At 32.8% G+C, this 18,812-nt stretch overlaps 1 protein-coding gene across 1 annotated transcript in view; it reads left to right on the forward strand.

Annotated features, from left to right (window-relative positions):
- Positions 1-18,812, forward strand: part of LOC142231415 (uncharacterized) — a 119,428-nt gene that overhangs the window by 32,533 nt on the left and 68,083 nt on the right. The window lies entirely within an intron of this gene.

Genomic DNA, 18,812 nt, shown 5'->3' on the forward strand with positions numbered 1-18,812 from the left:
TTGAAGCCAAAAGGAGAGATTTTCTTTACGGTTTCACGTGGCTACAATTGAACATGCTCATAGAAATAAAATTTTGACAACATTTTCTATACAAAATATTAAGCAAAAACAAGTATATACGGCCGCAAGTTCGGCCAGGCCGAATCTTATGTACCCACCACCATGGATTGCGTAGAAACTTCTACGAAAGACTATCATCGACAATGGAATTACTTGGGTTGTGGTATCTTAAAACTTCTTAACATCGTTTTCTAAATTGTGATTTAGTCCCTACATGGTATATATTAGACAAAAAAAGTTATGTATAGTTAAGTCTACAAATAATTACAAATCGATACGGAATTTTGTACGTAGAGAGCCAGAATTGAAATATGGGGATCGCTTATATGGGGGCTAAATACAATTATGAACTTGATATTGACCAATTTTTGTGTGATTGGGAATCGATTTATCTGAGGGCCATATATAACTATAGACCGATATGGACCTAGTTAGGTATGGTTGTTAACGACCATATACTAGCACAATGTACCAAATTTCAACTCTCTCGGATGAAATTTGCTCCTCCAAGAGGTTCCAAAACCAAATCTCGGGATCGGTTTATATGGGGCTATGTACGATTATGGACTGATATGGACCACTTTTGGCATGGTTGTTAAATATCATATACTACCACCACGTACCAAATTTCAAGCAGATCGGGTGAATTTTGCTTCTCCAAAAGGCACCGGAGGTCAAATCTGGCGATCGATTTATATGGGAGCTATGTATAATTAAGGACTGATAGGAACCAATTCCTGCATGGTTGTTGGATACCATATACTAACATCACGTACCAAATTCCAACCGAATGGGAAGAATTTTGCTCTTCTCTGGAGGTCAAATCTGGGGATCGGTTTATATGGGGGCTACATATAATTATGGACCGATATCGACCAATTTTTGCATGGGAGTTTGAGGCCATATATTAACACCACATACCAAATTTCAACTGAATCAGATGAATTTTGGTCTTCCAAGAGGTTCCGGAGGTCAAATCTGGTGATCGGTTTATATGGGGGCTATATATAATTATGAGCCGATGTGGACCAATTTTTGCATGGTTGTTAGAGACCATATACTAACATCACGTACTAAATTTCAGCCGGATCGGATGAAATTTGCTTCTCTTAGAGGCCTCGCAAGCCAAGTCGGGGGATCGGTTTATATGGGGGCTATATATAATTATGGACCGATGTGGACCAATTTTTGCATGGTTGCTAGAGACCATATACTAACACCATGTACCAAATTTCAGCCGGATCGGATGAAATTTGCTTCTCTTAGAGGCCTCGCAAGCCAAATCGGGGGATCGGTTTATATGGGGGCTATATATAATTATGGACCGATGTCGACCAATTTTTGCATGGTTATTAGAGACCATATACTAACACCATGTACCAAATTTCAGCCGGATCGGATGAAATTTGCTTCTCTTAGAGGCCTCGCAAGCCAAATCGGGGGATCGGTTTATATGGGGGCTATATATAATTATGGACCGATGTGGACCAGTTTTTGCATGGTTGTTAGAGACCATATACTGACACTATGTACCAAATTTCAGCCGGATCGGATGAAATTTGCTTCTCTTAGGGGCCTCGTAAGCCAAATCGGGGGATCGGTTTATATGGGGGCTATATATAATTATGGACCGATGTGGACCAGTTTTTGCATGGTTGTTAGAGACCATATACTGACACCATGTACCAAATATCAGCCGGATCGGATGAAATTTGCTTCTCTTAGAGGCCTCGCAAGCCAAATTTTGGGGTCCGTTTATATGGGGGCTATACGTAAAAGTGGACCGATATGGCCCATTTGCAATACCATCCGACCTACATCAATAACAATTACTTGTGCCAAGTTTCAAGTCGATAACTTGTTTCGTTCGGAAGTTAGCGTGATTTCAACAGACGGACGGACGGACGGACGGACGGACATGCTCAGATCGACTCAGAATTTCACCACGACCCAGAATATATATACTTTATGGGGTCTTAGAGCAATATTTCGATGTGTTACAAACGGAATGACAAAGTTAATATACCCCCCATCCTATGGTGGTGGGTATAAAAATTGATTTCAGTAGAAATAAAATTTTGACTAAACTTTCAATAGAAATAAAATTTGCACAAAGTTTCTATATAAATAAAGTTTCTATATGAAAAAATTTTCAATGGAAATGAAATTTAGAAAGAAAAAAACTCTATTTAAATTAAATCTTGACAAAAATTTCTATAGACATAAAATTATGACAAAGTTTTTTAAAAAAAGTAAAATTTTGACAAAATTTTCTATAGAAATCAAATCTTGACAAAGTTTTCTATAGATATACAATTTGACAAAATATTCTACAGAAATAAAATTGTGACAAATTTTCTATAGAAACAAAATTTTATATGAAAAAATAAATTTGACAAAATGTTGTATCTATAGAAATAAAAAATTCCTATAGAAATAAAAGTTTGACAAAATTTTCTATAGAAATAAAATTTTGAAAAAAATTTCCACAGAAATAAAATTTTGACAAAAAAATCTATAGCAATAAAATTATGACAAAATTTTCTATAGCAATAAAATTATGACAAAATTTTCTATAGAAATAAAATGTTGACAACATTTTCTATAGAAATGACATTTTGACCAAAATTTCATAAAAAAATAAAATATTGACAGAATTGTTAATAGAAATTGTATCGATGGGGTTACCCTATGATGCCTTCCAGACTTGTAACACAAAATGGATTTCATCGATAATATAAATGCCAGTTTGTTCAATAATAACGTATTGAAAATTGTTGTTGTTATTATAACTACTATTTGATGTACACTCAGTAGGCCCATAGATGAGCCAATTAGAGAACCAGCACTGAGAACATGCCTCGCAACCTTAACTGACACTGTTCTGGGACAAAAGTAAGATAGTCACTGCAGCCACCGTGGTGCAATGGTTAGCATGCCCGCCTTGCATACACAAGGTCGTGGGTTCGATTCCAGCTTTGACCGAACACCAAAAAAATTTTCCAGCTGTGGATTATCCCACCTCAGTAATGCTGGTGACATATCTGAGGGTTTCAAAGCTTCTCTGAGTGGTTTCACTGCAAGATGGAACGCCGTTCGGACTCGGCTATAAAAAGGAGGTCCCTTGTCATTGAGCTTAACATGGAATCGGGCAGCACTCAGTGATAAGAGAGAAGTTCACCAATGTGGTATCACAATGGACTGAATGGTCTAAGTGAGCCTGATACATCGGGCTGCCACCTAACCTAACCTAACCTACCTAAACTGACACTATTCTGGGACAAAAGTAAGATAGTAACTACACCGACTAAGCAGACCTTTATCTAATGCCGGTTACTACTTACTCCCTCTAAGCGCACAGCCAACTGACTGATTTTAAAATTATCACAAGCCTTTTATAATAAAAAAACCAGTAAGGAAAGTCTAAAGTCGGGCGGGGCCGACTATATTATACCCTTCACCACAATGTATACCAAAATTGTTGATACCATCTTAACACCTTCAAATTAGTAAAAACTAATAAAAACATGGAATAATTGGTTTCCTCCCAATAAAGAAAGTACTCAGCTCCCCTGCCTCAGCACGGCGTATTCCATAGGGGAGTGTAATACGTTGAAATCATATAGGTTACCATATAATGAAACGTATAGTTCAACATATTACCAAAGTTTGTTAGAATGTAATGAGTTCGTAACATATTGATATAAATTAATATAGCAAATTTACGACCACGTACATACATTGTTATAAATAAGAATTATTCTAATCTTATATAAATTATAATTCTAAGTAGTATTTACGAGCTAGAGTATGGAACCAAATAGTTATGGTTTAGTCAATATTTTTTCTGCTTAAAAATTAGATATGCTTAGGCATATTGCGTCATGATAGCTATGAATTGTTTCATATGTTATAGCGCTTATAAAGCTATAGTCAATATTACTGAAACACCAGTCAATCGTAGACATCCCTTTTGTGGTAGGCATTTCAAGAAATGAGAATAGTCCTTTCTGGTTGAGTCGAATCTCCGTTTCGGGTTTATTTTGCTTTCTGCAAATATTAAAATCGCCAAGAATAACAGTTTTGTTATCCGGAAATTTTATATTGCTGCAAATATTGTCCAACTCATTCCGAAACAATATTTCTGAATAATTTTTATGCCTATATAAAAGAATAAAATTAATATCCTTTAATTTGAAGGTCAAATATTCTAATGGTTTATTTGCAATTATATCTCGTTTGTAATGCATATATGTAACATAATGGGATATATCATCTCTCACAAAAACTATTAATCCCCGTTTACATCTTCGATTAGAACTTTCGCTAGAATCTATTCTCATTTGTGGTAAAATAGTAAAACCAGGGATATTGTAAATTTCCTCTTTTAGAGTCCAAGTTTCAACAAAACATAAAACATGAGCCTGCATAATTAATTTGTCATTTCGGACATCTTCTATATGGGCATGCAAACTTTGAATATTTTGGTACACTATTTTTAGATTTGTGGGCTCAAGCAAATGATCGAAATAAGTCTTCAACAATTTATGCGTGCGAAGATTAACAATTTCCATATGCACGGCGTCATTTTCGGTAAAGGGGCGAGGTGGATTGAATGATCCTATAAGGAACAGCCCATTAGCTCTTGTTGCCCTGCTACATGCAACGTACAATGAGGAACGGTTCATACGGGGTTTTAAATGAACGGCAACCTTTTCATATGTGGCACCCTGACTCTTATGAATTGTAATTGCTTCTGCTGGAACCACCGGGAATTGTTTTCTGTCAACATTAACTTGCTCATTGCGTTTATATTGAAAACTTTTAGTAACAATTTCAATAGGAGTCCAATTTTCTTGAGTACTATGGGGTTTTTTTAAACGAGCCGCATATCCTACCGTTGGTTCAGAAAAATGTATCCAAAGTGTTGTAGGAATTCGCCTATTCGTAGTGGATAATGTAATATCCATAATAGGAATTCGCCTATTCGTAGTGGATAATGTAATATCCATGAGTTGCCCCGTGGCGCCGTTTACCAAACCATCGCTAGTATCGATGTTCACAGTTACCATATATTTTGCCGACACTTTTAGAATTAACCGATATGGAAGTCCTTGGCATTCAGATACTTTAAATAACTTTACAGCTTCCAAAACCTTTTTCTTGTTTTGTTCTGTTAAACCAATGGCTTTTATGCAATCCTCTGCATTTGATATAATCTCTTCAGATTGTATCGAATTTAACTTGGCAGTGTTGTATTGGTCTACTTCATCATTTGAGCAGAAAAGATGAATTGCATCAGTAGGGACCGCTGAGGGAGTAACGATTCGCTGTCGAAGCATTTTAATGTCGTCCTCAGTCATTTGCCCACAAGACATATTATTAAGTGCAACTGCAAAGAGGTTGTCTTCTCTTTGGCGCATTATTTCTGTGAGTTCAAAGTATTTGAACTTCTCCCAAATTGTGGTACCATAGATTGCGCTGTAGGGATCACTGCTTGGTGCTGAAAATATCCAGCGATCGCCAACGGGTGAAAGTTGTTTCAAGTCTCCAAACACTACTACAGATACGCCGCCGAAAATTTCTGTGCTTTTGAAAATTTGTTTCAATCGTGCATCTAAGAAGGAGAACATTCTCGCACCCACCATTGAAATTTCATCAATTATGAGAAGCCTCAAATACATTAGTTTAGAGTACATGGAATTTACTGTATCCGCATTCAACGGTCTTAAGTCCGACGAAGACTGATTCACGGGTAAAGAAAACATTGAATGCAATGTTGCACCCCCAATGCCGAATGCGGCTTTTCCAGTTGGTGCCGTCAATAAAACCTTTATAACGCTCGGATCAGTTCCAGGAATGCTATTAAGCCTCTGGTTAACAGATTGGTAAATTGCTGATATCAACCTACTTTTACCTACTCCAGCACCACCGCCTATAAATTCATGGAATGAATTACCGCATTTGATGTTGTGAAGCAGATGAGATAAATATTGCTTTTGTTTCAAATTAAGCATTTGTACCATTTGCAGCAAATTTGATCCTGAAATTAGTGGAGGAAGTTTAACAGTCCGCAATCGGCCATCAGAAGTTTCTTCCGAAACAGCGCCGCCTGGTGTCTGCAATAAATTCATGTGCGTATCGATTTCCGGGACACCAAGAACTTGGAATTCTGTATCAATTTCTGCCTCATCTTCACCTTGGAGAATCTGATTTGCCACCTCGTCCTCTTCACTCAGACGTTGGAGAATATTTTCAAGTTCACGTTCCTCGAAAACATCATATTTACGTCTGTTGATTTCAATTAATTCTTTTTCAGCAATGCATGTTGCCTCGTTATCATTATGCAGCAGCTCTACTTCTTCGTTTCTCCAGGGTCGATACAGCATCACAAGTTCTCTAAAGTAGTCACTTCTGTGGGTACTTACACTACAATGGCGGTATCGAATTACATGCGGTTTTATACGTTCTATCATATAACCACTTTTATCTTTCTGTTCAAAATATTTTAACTGCCTTAATGGTGCTTGAATATCTAACATAACCTCCAGATCGTCAGTGTGTTCTTGTCCTTGGTCTTCTTCTAGTGGATCTTGATCCATGTATTGAGGGTTTTCCGCGGGATCATTTAAGTCGTGTACAGTGTTTTGACGACGATTTGGTTTGTTTTTAGAAAAGTGGTATTCAGCTGCGAAGTCTGCCAAACACTTATTTTCCAAATCTTCATGACGCTGCATATAATGATTCAGAAGCCCAGGTGCATATATGTTTGTAGAATCAGGATCCAATCGTTCTAACTGATCCCTTGGCTTCAAAATAAATACACGTTCCTCTGGTCGGCCAGTATTTATGTAAATTTCTGCATTACTGCATTCAGATAGCCGCATTCCCAAACAACAATAAGCTGCTTCTTGTGCAGAAATTTCTGTACCTGAAATAAATTTATGACCAATGTGCTGAAGCTTTTGCTTAATGGAGTGATTTCCAAATTTAATTTCCTCAACAGCGTCACGCAGTATTCGTGAAACTCCCCGATTTGATTTATTTATGTAGTTAATTATATAGCTACAACATGCATAGGGATCTAATATATATTGTATATCCATATTGGCTCTATGCAAACCAAGTATTGTGGGATTGTATGCATTGACCATCCTGTCCTCAAATCGCCGTTTAAGCATTATTTTCGGTTTTTTCAGTGCAGAACGCAAGGACAGTATATATTCGTTATAAGAAAGACAAATATTTTCATGACTGAGGAAGTTTTCGAAAACATTCAAATGTTCGAGTTGATCAGCCGACATATTGGCATTTAATAACGATTGGATTTTGCTAAAATTATTCTTGTACTCTAAAACGTTTTCACAATCATCTGGAAGGGGCAGTAAAATTGTTGTTTCTGGCATTGGAGGATACGGCATTCCATATCTACAAATTTTTTCACCCCGGAATTCTCTTGTACACGAGCGATTGTGATTATGCCGTTGATACGGAATAAATTCAGCTAAATTCTCGTCTGCACCATTGGTAGAGACATATCTATCTATAAAAGTAATAACATCGGGAAAAGTAGATGAATCGTTGATGTTAACTTTTGGAGCTTCATGAAGCCAATACATACCATGTACATGTGGGGACCCTCGTTGCTGAAACTCCACCCTCCAGTAATATTTATTAACAAAATGGTCATCGAAAATTCCATTCTTCATTTTAAAGAGGGAAAAAAGTTGCCTAAATCTAAATTCAAAATAACGAGAACAAGTAATTGCATCACTTCGGATCAATCTAGCTTTTTCTCCGAATGGGAGGTTTAGAGCCTCTTCCTCAGATATATTCATATTATCTACAGTTTTTGCCAAAATTACCAGTAGTTCCTGCCACTTAGTTTCAGCAGCCGACAAAGTGATAAAGAATGTTGGAAGACCAAATTGACGAATCATGGCTATAGCCTTTTTCTTTTCCGCCTCCCAATGTGCTGGAGATGATCGAACACCTTTTAAAATTCTAAATCCGTCATCGTGTCGAATAAGGCTATCAATATATTCGTCGTTTAGAGCGTTGGCGGCAGTAACATTTCGCGATCGAGTACGTTTCCGCAATGCGATCGACATAGCATTTCTAATTGTGAGCATTTCAAGTTTTTTATAGCTATATAGCAGCTTGTCAATTCTACAACATCTTCTGTCATATCTTCGCAATTCCGATCGAACGATTTTTGAATAAGTTTCCGTACAGGAACGTTTTTGGCCACAATATATGGAGGCGAATGAGAGCTCTTCAGAGTCCGCATCCAGAATCATATCAATAGGCCGTTGGCCTTCGCCTGGAGCCATTATAACACGTTGTTGAGGGATATTTTCATTTGGAATATTCTCCAATAAAGTTTGTTGACCTCCAGGATTAAAGGCTTCGAGTTCATCCTCCACAGAAGGAACATCATTAATTTCTTCAGAGGAGGTCTGGTTATTAAAAATTGACTGTATTATTTGCTGATCTTCACGATCGGCAACAAAAGGAACAATGACCTGCGAATTGAAGCTTTCAAACCAGGTGTTATCAATTGTGATACCATGTTCAGTGTATAAATTTGTGTTAATCAAATATCTGGCTGCTTCAATTACTTTGGCAGGTCTTATTGTTTCAGTCATATAATTGTGTTGGTATTCTAATCGTCGTTTAAGATGCAACTGAATGACATGAGCCTGATCAAATGTACGTGGGAGAGATGTTACCGTTTCCTGAACTGATATTGGAACATTGACCACGGCTCCACGTATGGCACTTTGCCTTTCAAAACCAAGGGCGGTTATAATCATAAACGGCAATCTAGCTGTTACCAGGCGCTCTTCTACGGGCGTTAAGCCTTTTAGAGCATCAGGGATTTCGGGAAAATCCAAACCATTTGCTAGACAAATATTCGGTATTTTGCCTTTTTTTATCGATCTACTACAAGTTTTGCAGAAAATGTACATATTATTGGAGGAAGGAAATTTTTCGGAGAGATAAAAAATATCATTTATATTGCTTATGACGTACGTACCTTGTTTATCCAATAAATCAATCTGATTACTAAACCACAGACCACCGCAACATGTGCAAATATTTGTTGGTCCTTGCTTAATCGCCCGGTTGTAATTCTCGAATCGTTGATTATTCCTTCGGACAATTATTGACGAAATTTCCTGGCGACGTTCATCGGCTGATAGATTTGCCCTAATTTCTCGTATTCTTTGTGATTGACGAATGTTGCTTCGTACTCTATTTGTAGAATCTCGTCTGTGGCGCGCCACCCTTCCTGCCATTGAGCGATTTGCGTCAGCCTGCATATTTCTTTCCAAAGTTCTCCTCAATTGCCTCTGAGCTGTATTCCTCAAACGATCTGTTATATGGAAAACTTCATTTTCACGATGTTGGGCGTGAGCAATTCTGTCTCTTTGTCGTTCCAGTTGACCATATTCCAAATGTTCGCGTCTGGTCGCATGTGCTAACTTATCTCGTAATTGCTCTCTTGCGCGGTACTCAATATCCATACGTTTTTGTAATCGAGCCTCGGTGTCTCTCTGTTGCTCTTCTGCGCGAAACTCGACATCAATGCGTCTTTGGGACCTTGCATTCGTATTCCGCTCTTGTTCTTCTGCGCGATACTCAACGTCCATGCGCCGTTGTGCTCGAGCATTGCTATCACGTTCCTGTTCTTCCACACGGTATTCAATATCCATACGTCGTTGTGATCGAGCCTCAGTATCTCTCTGTTGCTCTTCTGCGCGAAACTCGACATCAATGCGTCTTTGCGACCTTGCATTCGTATTCCGCTCTTGTTCTTCTGCGCGATACTCAACGTCCTTGCGCCGTTGTGCTCGAGCATTGCTATCACGTTCCTGTTCTTCCACACGGTATTCAATATCCATACGTCGTTGTGATCGAGCCTCAGTATCTCTCTGTTGCTCTTCTGCGCGAAACTCGACATCAATGCGTCTTTGCGACCTTGCATTCGTATCCCGCTCTTGTTCTTCTGCGCGATACTCAACGTCCATGCGCCGTTGTGCTCGAGCATTGGTATCCCGTTCCTGTCCTTCCACACGGTATTCAATATCCATACGTCGTTGTGATCGGGACTCCCTATCTCGCTGGCTTTCTTGAGTACGGTATTGCAAATCTTGACGGCGAAGGGAATGGGCCGCTCTGTCTCGTTCCATTTCCATAGCCCGGGATTCATTGTTGGCACGTTGTTGTGAGTGCGCGATGGCGTCTGCTATCCTTTCGGCATTTCGAAACTGAACATCTTGTCTTCTACGTAACATCCATGCATTGACATAGCTCCTTCGTTGAATTGTTACATTTTCAACATTTCGTATATCACGCATCCGTGTCCTGTTCCGCCGTTGTCGGATCAAAGTACTTTGCTTGTGAGTTCTTGGCATTTTACTTTTATGAATATTGACACTAACAATATGTATTTCGTTGAGATAATAAATATTTCCGTAGCACAACCTAATACTTCTAAAGTGTAGGACATACTAATTTGAATATTACTGCCTAATTTTAGGGGAAATACCCCAGGTATACGGAATAAAAATCTGTATATACAGGTAAACATTACTACATCCGATAGGGATATATATCAATTGTTTACATTTTATTCATTGATGCACAGGTAAATAAGGAAAATTGTCTATCGGTTTGGTATGTTGTACACCTAATCTGTGGGATGTCCACATCCGCAGATTAGGTATTTTGTGTACCTAAGCTGTGGGCAGCCCTCAACCACAAATTAGCTGACTAACAATCTGTATATACAGGTAATTACAAATTACTATAATCCTTGCGGATCAAAACAATTGTTTACATTGTTTTCTTTAATTCACAGGTACCTGACGGACCACAGAAGTGGTATAAATATTAAAATGATACCTTACGTATACATTTTATACGAAGGACGTACGAATTTGATATTTTTGAGATCTACTCACATTATTTGTGATAATATCTTTTATTTGTCGTGTGTATATGGTACACACTACATTGAAAATCCACTACAGAAGAGATATAATAAGGACCAGCCTGTATATATGACATATATCTATATCTCAACGTTAATATTTAAGAATACCATTTTGATCATCTCAATCTTTTAATAAAAGTGGGTAATATCATTATTATGAAATTTAAGAGATATGTGCATGCATAAAACTTGAAATATCTAATGTGATACAATTAGATATGATTCAATTCGAAAAATGGTAAGATCTAATCAAATCTAAATACTATGGGAATAGATGTGGTCAGATCTCAATACTGGTCTAGATCTAATGTCTTGTATATAATTATATCTATTCATATATAGAATTGGGTCAGATGTTAGATTTGGTCTCATATGGAATCATATACATTTATATGTAATTCTATCTAATTACATGAGGTTATATCTGCATCTAATGGGGCCAATTTTGAAATCCAATCATATCTGAGTAGATACCCCACGGGTGACTATACGTCTGTATGAGAGCTATAACTAAATCTCAACCGATGTTGATCAAATTTACCACACTTAGCAAAGGTATCAATGCCACTCTTTTTAGAAAAACATTAATTCATTTGGGCTACAATCTCGTCGATATAGGAATATAGGGTTAAGGGTTATATGAGAGTTATATCTAAATCTGAACCGATGTGTTTCAACCATACTGGGATTGAAAATCAGCTTTTCTTTTTGGCTAAGTGGTCATATGCGTATAAATCGGTCGAATGATACATATGACACCTATATCTTAACCGATTTCAACCAAATTAAGCGCACTTAACAATACTAGCAATTGTACTCTTGGGTCAAAATATTAAGAAAATATATGAAACTTTAACCTCTATGGCACTTAAATCGGAGTTAAACTTGGGTCTCTGTGGTCATAACGACGTAAATCGGCGAAGGATATATATAGGGGAGCTATATCTAAACCTGAACCTATTTCAACCAAATTTGGCACGCATAGCCACAAAGCTAATTCTACTCCCTGTGCAAAAATTCAACTAAATCGGATAAAAAAATTTTACTCTATGATCATATGACTGTAAATCGACGAAAGCTATATATGGGAGCTATAGCTAAATCTTAACCGATTTAAAAAAAAAAATTTGCACACTTGACTAAACTAATAATTGTACTCCTAGTTCAAAATGTCAACCAAATTGGGGCAAAATTCTGGCTTCTAGGGCTTTATAAGTGCATATCGGGCGAAAGATATATATGGGAGCTATATCTAAATCTGAACCGATTTCAATAAAATTTGGCACACTTGACTGTACTACTATTCGTACTCTTAGTGCAAAATTTCAATCAAATTGGTGTACAACTCTGGCTTTTGGGCCTATATAAGTGCATATCGGGCGAAAGATATATATGGGAGCTATATCTAAATCTGAACCGATTTGGCTGATATTTGGCAAGTTTTTCGAGACTTATAAAATATTCGGATGTACGGAATTTGAGAAAGATCGGTTGATATACACGTCAATTATGACCAGATCGGTGAAAAATATATATGGCAGCTATATCTAAATCTGAACCGATTTTTTCCAAAATCAATAGGGATCGTCTTTGAGCCGTAACAGGACCCTACGCCAAATTTTGGGACAATCGGACTAAAACTGCGAGCTGTACTTTGCACACAAAAATACATCAACAGACAGACAGACAGACAGACAGACAGACGGACAGACAGACGGACAGACAGACAGACGGACATCGCTAAATCGACTAAGAATTTAATTCTAAGCCGATCGGTATACTAAAAGATGGGTCTATGACAAATATTTCTTGGCGTTACATACAAATGCACAAACTTATTATACCCTGTACCACAGTAGTGGTGAAGGGTATAACAAGTGAGTAAAGTAAAAAGTCGGACGGGGCCGACTATATCATACCCTAAACCACCCCTACTGAATTAGTAAATATAAGCATTTGTGGGGTATCATTGGTATAGGTTTTGGAGAACATAAAGGGGGGTACATGTTTATGGGTGTCTTGTCACAATCTGAGCAAAAATGTCTAATATTATGAGCTATAGTTTATTTTGCACCAAAAGAGTTAGTATGCCACTAATATTGAGTCCATTATTAAAAAAGAGGAAATCGGTCAATTAGTTGTGGGTAATAAATCCAAATTTCTGCAAATAGGGCAATAGATTTATGTAAGAGCTACATGTAAGTCTAAATACGACCAGCTAGTACATCAAAATTTGCAATTTGAATAACATAGGTTAAGAAATAAGAGTATTATGGCCAAATATGACAAAATCGAGCGATCCATATTATGGGACCTATATCTAAATCTGAACCAATTTGTATAATATTTTGCAGGTATGATTGATACCACAGAGGGTCACTTTGTGTAAAATTTGAGTACGATCAGTTAATAAATGAGGCCCCTATGGTCAAAAATAAGGTTATTAGGGGCAAATTTTTCAAAATCGGGCAATACATATATATGGGAGCTATATCTAAATTTGAACCGATTTCGATGAAATTGCGCACATACAGTTAGAGGTACAGAAGATTATATTTAGCAAACTTTGAGCACTATCGGTTGATAAATAAGGGTTTCATGGCCATATTTGGCAAAATCGGGCGATACATATATATGGGAGCTATATCTAAATCTGAACCGATTTCGATTATTTTTGGCAGATATTGTCAGTACAATAAAAGATTAGAGTAAGCCAAGTTTGAGTAAGATCGCTTAATAAATAAGGTTTTTTTGGCCAAATTTGGGAAAATAGGGCGATACATATATATGGGAGCTATATCTAAATCTGAACCGATTTAAATGAAATTTTGCAGACTTGAAGAACGATGAAAAAGATTACTTTTTGCCAAATTTGGTGACGATCCGTTTGAAAACAAACGCAACGTGACCCCATTTGTCGAAATCGGGCGATACATATATATGGGAGCTATATCTAATTTTGATCCGATTTCTTCCAAATTCAATAGCGTTCGTCCTTGCTCCCAAAACACTCCCTGTATCAAATTTCATCAAAATCGGTTAATAATTGCGACCGGAATCCTGTGAACAACAAATACATGGACAGACGGACGGACGGACGGACACCAAGCGCTAGATCGACTCAGGAGGTGATTCTGAGTCGATCGGTATATATTTTATGGGGTCTAAAATCAATATTTCTGGTAGGCACATTTTTTGGCCGATCAAACTTATTATACCCTGACCACAATGTGATTTAGGGTATAATGTAATCTATTTCGCACAACTTTTGTTATTCTCAACTCTCTTAACTTATAACAAAAACAACATAGGCATACTCTATATACTCTCTCAGCATAATATCAGTATAAAAGAATAAATTCAAACAACATTAGGTTGGTTCTAAATGTAGTATGTAAATCAAAATGAAAATAATTATTTCAAGCTAGCTATCAACTAAATGATAATAAATTAATATAATAAAACAGACAAAAGTTATTATAATTAATAATATCATTAATAGTAAAATAATTAAATAGGCAACAATATAATAAGTAATAAGTAATTCAATAAGTAATAAGTATAAAATTATATATATTCTACTACAAAATCAAATTTCGACAAAATTTTCTATAGAAATAACAAACGAAAAATTTTCTATAAAAATAAAATTTTGCCAAAAGTTTTTATAGAAATAAAAATTTTGACAAATATTTCTATAGAAATAAAATGTTGACAAATTTTTCTATAGAAATAAAATTTGATAAAATTTTCTATAGAAATAAAATTTTGAAAATTTTTTCTATAGAAATAACATTTTTATAAAATTTTCTATAGAAATAAAATTTTGACAAAATTTTCTATATCAAAGAAATTTAAAAAAAAAATCTATAGAAAAAAATTTTGATAAAATTTTTTATAGAAATAAAATTTTGATAAAATTTTTTATAGAAATAAAATTTTGACAAAATTTTCTATAGAAAATAAAATTGTGACAAAATTTTTTATATAAATAAAATTTTGACAAAAATTTCTATAGAAGTAACATTTTGTCACAATTTTGTATATACAAATAAAATTTTGACTACATTTTCTATAGAAATAAAACATTGATACAATATCTTATAGAAAAAAAAAACTTTGATACAATTTCCTTTAGAAATAAAATTTTGACAAAATTTCCGATAGGAATAAAATTGTAACAAAATTTCGTAACAATAAAATTTCGATAAAAATTTCTATAGAAATAAAATTTTTTACAATTATTTCTATAGAAATAAAATGTTGACAAATTTTTTTATAGAAATAAAATTTTATAAAATTTACTTTAGAAAAAAATCTTGATAAAATGTTCTATAGAAATAAAATTCTTATAAAATTTTCTATAGAAATGAAATTTTGATAAAATTTTCTATAGCAATGAGATTTAAAAGAAAAATTTTCTATAGAAATAAAATTTTGACAAAAATTTTTATAGAAATAAAATTTTGACAAAATTTTCTATAGAAAAAAACTGACAAAATTTTTTATATAAATAAAATGTTGACAAAAATTTCTATAGAAATAAAATGTTGTCAAAATTTTGAATATATAAACAAAAAGTACAATATATAAAATAAAAGTACAATTTTCAAATAAAATTTGATAAAATTTTCTATAGAAATAAATATTTGACAAAATTTTCTATAGAAATAAATATTTGACAAAATTTTCTATAGAAATAAAATTTTGATAAAATTTGTATAAAAATAAAATTTTGATAAAGTTTTCTATAGAAATAAAAAATTTTCTATAGAAATAACATTTTGATAAAATTTTCTATGGAAATAAAATGTATATAAAATTTGCTATAGATATAAAATGTTGACAAATTTGTCTATAGAAATAAAACTTGATAAAATTTTCTATGGAAATAAAATTTTGATAAAATTTTCTATAGAAATAAAATTTTTATAAAATTTTCTATAGAAATAAAATTTTTATAAAATTTTCTATAGAAATAAAATTTTTATAAAATTTTCTATAGAAATAGAATTTTCTATATCAATGAAATTTTAAAAAAAATCTATAGAAAAACATTTTGACAAATTTTTTTATAGAAATAAAATAGTGACAAAATTTTCTATAGAAAAAAGTTGTGAAAAAATTGTTTTATGTAAATAAAATTTTGATAAAAATTTCTATAGAAGTAACATTTTGTCAAAATTTTTTATATAGAAATAAAATTTTGACCACATTTTCTATAGAAATACAACATTGATACAATTTGCAAATAAAATTTGATAAAATCTTCTAAGAAATAAAATTTGATAAAATTTTTATAAAATTTTCTATAGGAATGAGATTTAAAAAAAAATCTATAGAAATAAAATTTTGACAAAATTTTCTATAGAAAAAAAAAATTGTGACAAATTTTTTTATATAAATAAAATTTTGACAAAAATTTCTATAAAAGTAATATTTTGTCAAAATCTTGTATATAGAAATAAAATTTTGACCACATTTTCTAAAACACATTATTAAAACATTGATACAATTTCCTATAGACACAATGTCCTATAGAAATAAAATTTTGACAAAATTTCCGATAGAAATCAAATTGAGATTGTAACAAAATTTCCTGTAGAAATAAAATTTTGACAAAATTTTCTATAGATATAAAATGTTGACAAAATTTTCTATAGAAATAAAACATTAATACAATTTCGTATAGACATAAAAAAACATTTCCTATAGAAATAATAGTTTTACAAAAATTCCAATAAAAATTAAATTTTTGGTAATATTTCCAATAGAAATAAATTTTTAACAAAATTTTCTATAGAAATAAAATTTTGACAAAATTTTCTATAGAAATGAAATTCTGACACAATTTCCGATAGAAATAAAATTGTGACGAAATTTCCGATAGAAATAAAATTTTGGTAATATTTCAAATAGAAACAAAGTTATGCTAATATTCCCAATAGAAATAAATTTTTAACAAAATTTTCTATAGAAATAAATTTTTTAACAAAATTTTCTATAGAAATAAAATTATGACAACATTTTCAATAGAAGAAAAATTTTGTCAAAATTTTCTATAGAAATAAAATCTTTACAAAATTTTCAATAGTAATAAAATTTTGGCAAAATTTCCTATACATTAAAAAAACAGTTTACTCGGATCGAAAGATTTTGACCTTCGTTTAAAGATTTTAATATCGATTCCGTGCCAAAGATGGGGCTTCTTTAATATAGAGACTTTTTTAGCGACCTTTGCGGCTTCAAATCTAGGATCAATAAGATTAATATTATGATACAGATCTCTTTTGTCGAATTTTCCTTCTCGTTTCGCGGTATATTTATAAAGTTATTCACGTGCAAACAAATGCCAGTTTAAAATTCCAAATGTTTATCATTAAACTCCTGTTAACAAATGTTTTCTTAGTTCCAAAGTAACTATAAACTAAAGATGCTAAATCCTCAAAAAAGTTCTTAGCGTATATTTGAAGCCTTTTTATTTTAAATCCAAAGATTCAATATTTCAGTTCATTTGAAGACAATTTCTTTAAATCAAAAATGGTTTTAACGAAAAAAGTTAACGAAAAATTGCCTTAGTTCAAAGACATACGAATTTAATGGTGCGTCGCAATATTGAAAAATGTGTGTCCTAAATTTAAAGAATTTTTTTTTTGAAAAATTATAAACTTTTTTAATTAAAATTGAATTATTTTAAAGAAATTTGTCCTTAATATTTTGTAAATTGCGTATCCTAAAATTTAGGTTGCATACTCGTTAATATTACGTAAATATTTGTTTCAATGTAGAAATGATATTTTGAAAAATTTCCTATAGAAATAAAGTTTTAACAAATATTCTATAAAAATAAAATTTTGACAAAATTTCCTATAGAAATAACGTTTTACAAATTTTCTATAAAAATAAAATTTTGACAAAATTGTTTATATAGAAATAAATTTTTGACAAATTTTTCTATAGAAAAAAAAAATGTTGACAAATTTTCTATAGAAATAAAATTTTGACGAGATTTCCTTTAGAAATTTTCATTAAAATAAAATTTTGACAAAATATTCAATAGAATAAAATTTTCACAAAATTTTCTATAGAAATAAAAGTTTGGGAAAATTTTCTATAGAAATAAAATTTTGACAAAATTTTCTATAGAAATTAAATTTTGGGAAGATTTTCAATAGAAATAAAATTTTGACAAAATTTTCTATAGAAATAAAATTTTGACAAAATTTTCTATAGAAATAAAATTTTGACAAAATTTTCTATAAAAATAAAATTTTGACAAAATTTTCTATAGAAATAAAATTTTGACAAAATTTTCTATAAAAATAAAATTTTGACAAAATTTTCTATAGAAATAAAATTTTGGGAAGATTTTCAATAGAAATAAAATTTTGACAAAATTTTCTATAGAAATAAAATTTTGACAAAATTTTCTATAGAAATAAAATTTTTATAAAATTTTCTATAGAAATAAAATTTCGACAAAATTTTCTATAGAAATAAAATTTTGAATTTTTGGTATTTCCGTGACTGTTTCGCTTTTTCCCGCCGACTCTGTGGCGTCTACTAACGTAATATTTTGGGTGTATATATTTAATTAATAATATTCTTTTAGTAAAATTAAATTCATCAAATAAATCTGTGTGTAGGAGTTTTCAAGAAATATTATATCAACTTAGCTCATCGTATGCTCTGTCGTCCAAATTTATAAAGTGAATACTAAATTTCTATCATAATTAAAAGGCACATTATG

Source organism: Haematobia irritans, chromosome 3 (genome assembly GCF_050003625.1).
Source record: "Haematobia irritans isolate KBUSLIRL chromosome 3, ASM5000362v1, whole genome shotgun sequence".
Taxonomy (NCBI): Eukaryota; Metazoa; Arthropoda; class Insecta; order Diptera; family Muscidae; genus Haematobia; species Haematobia irritans.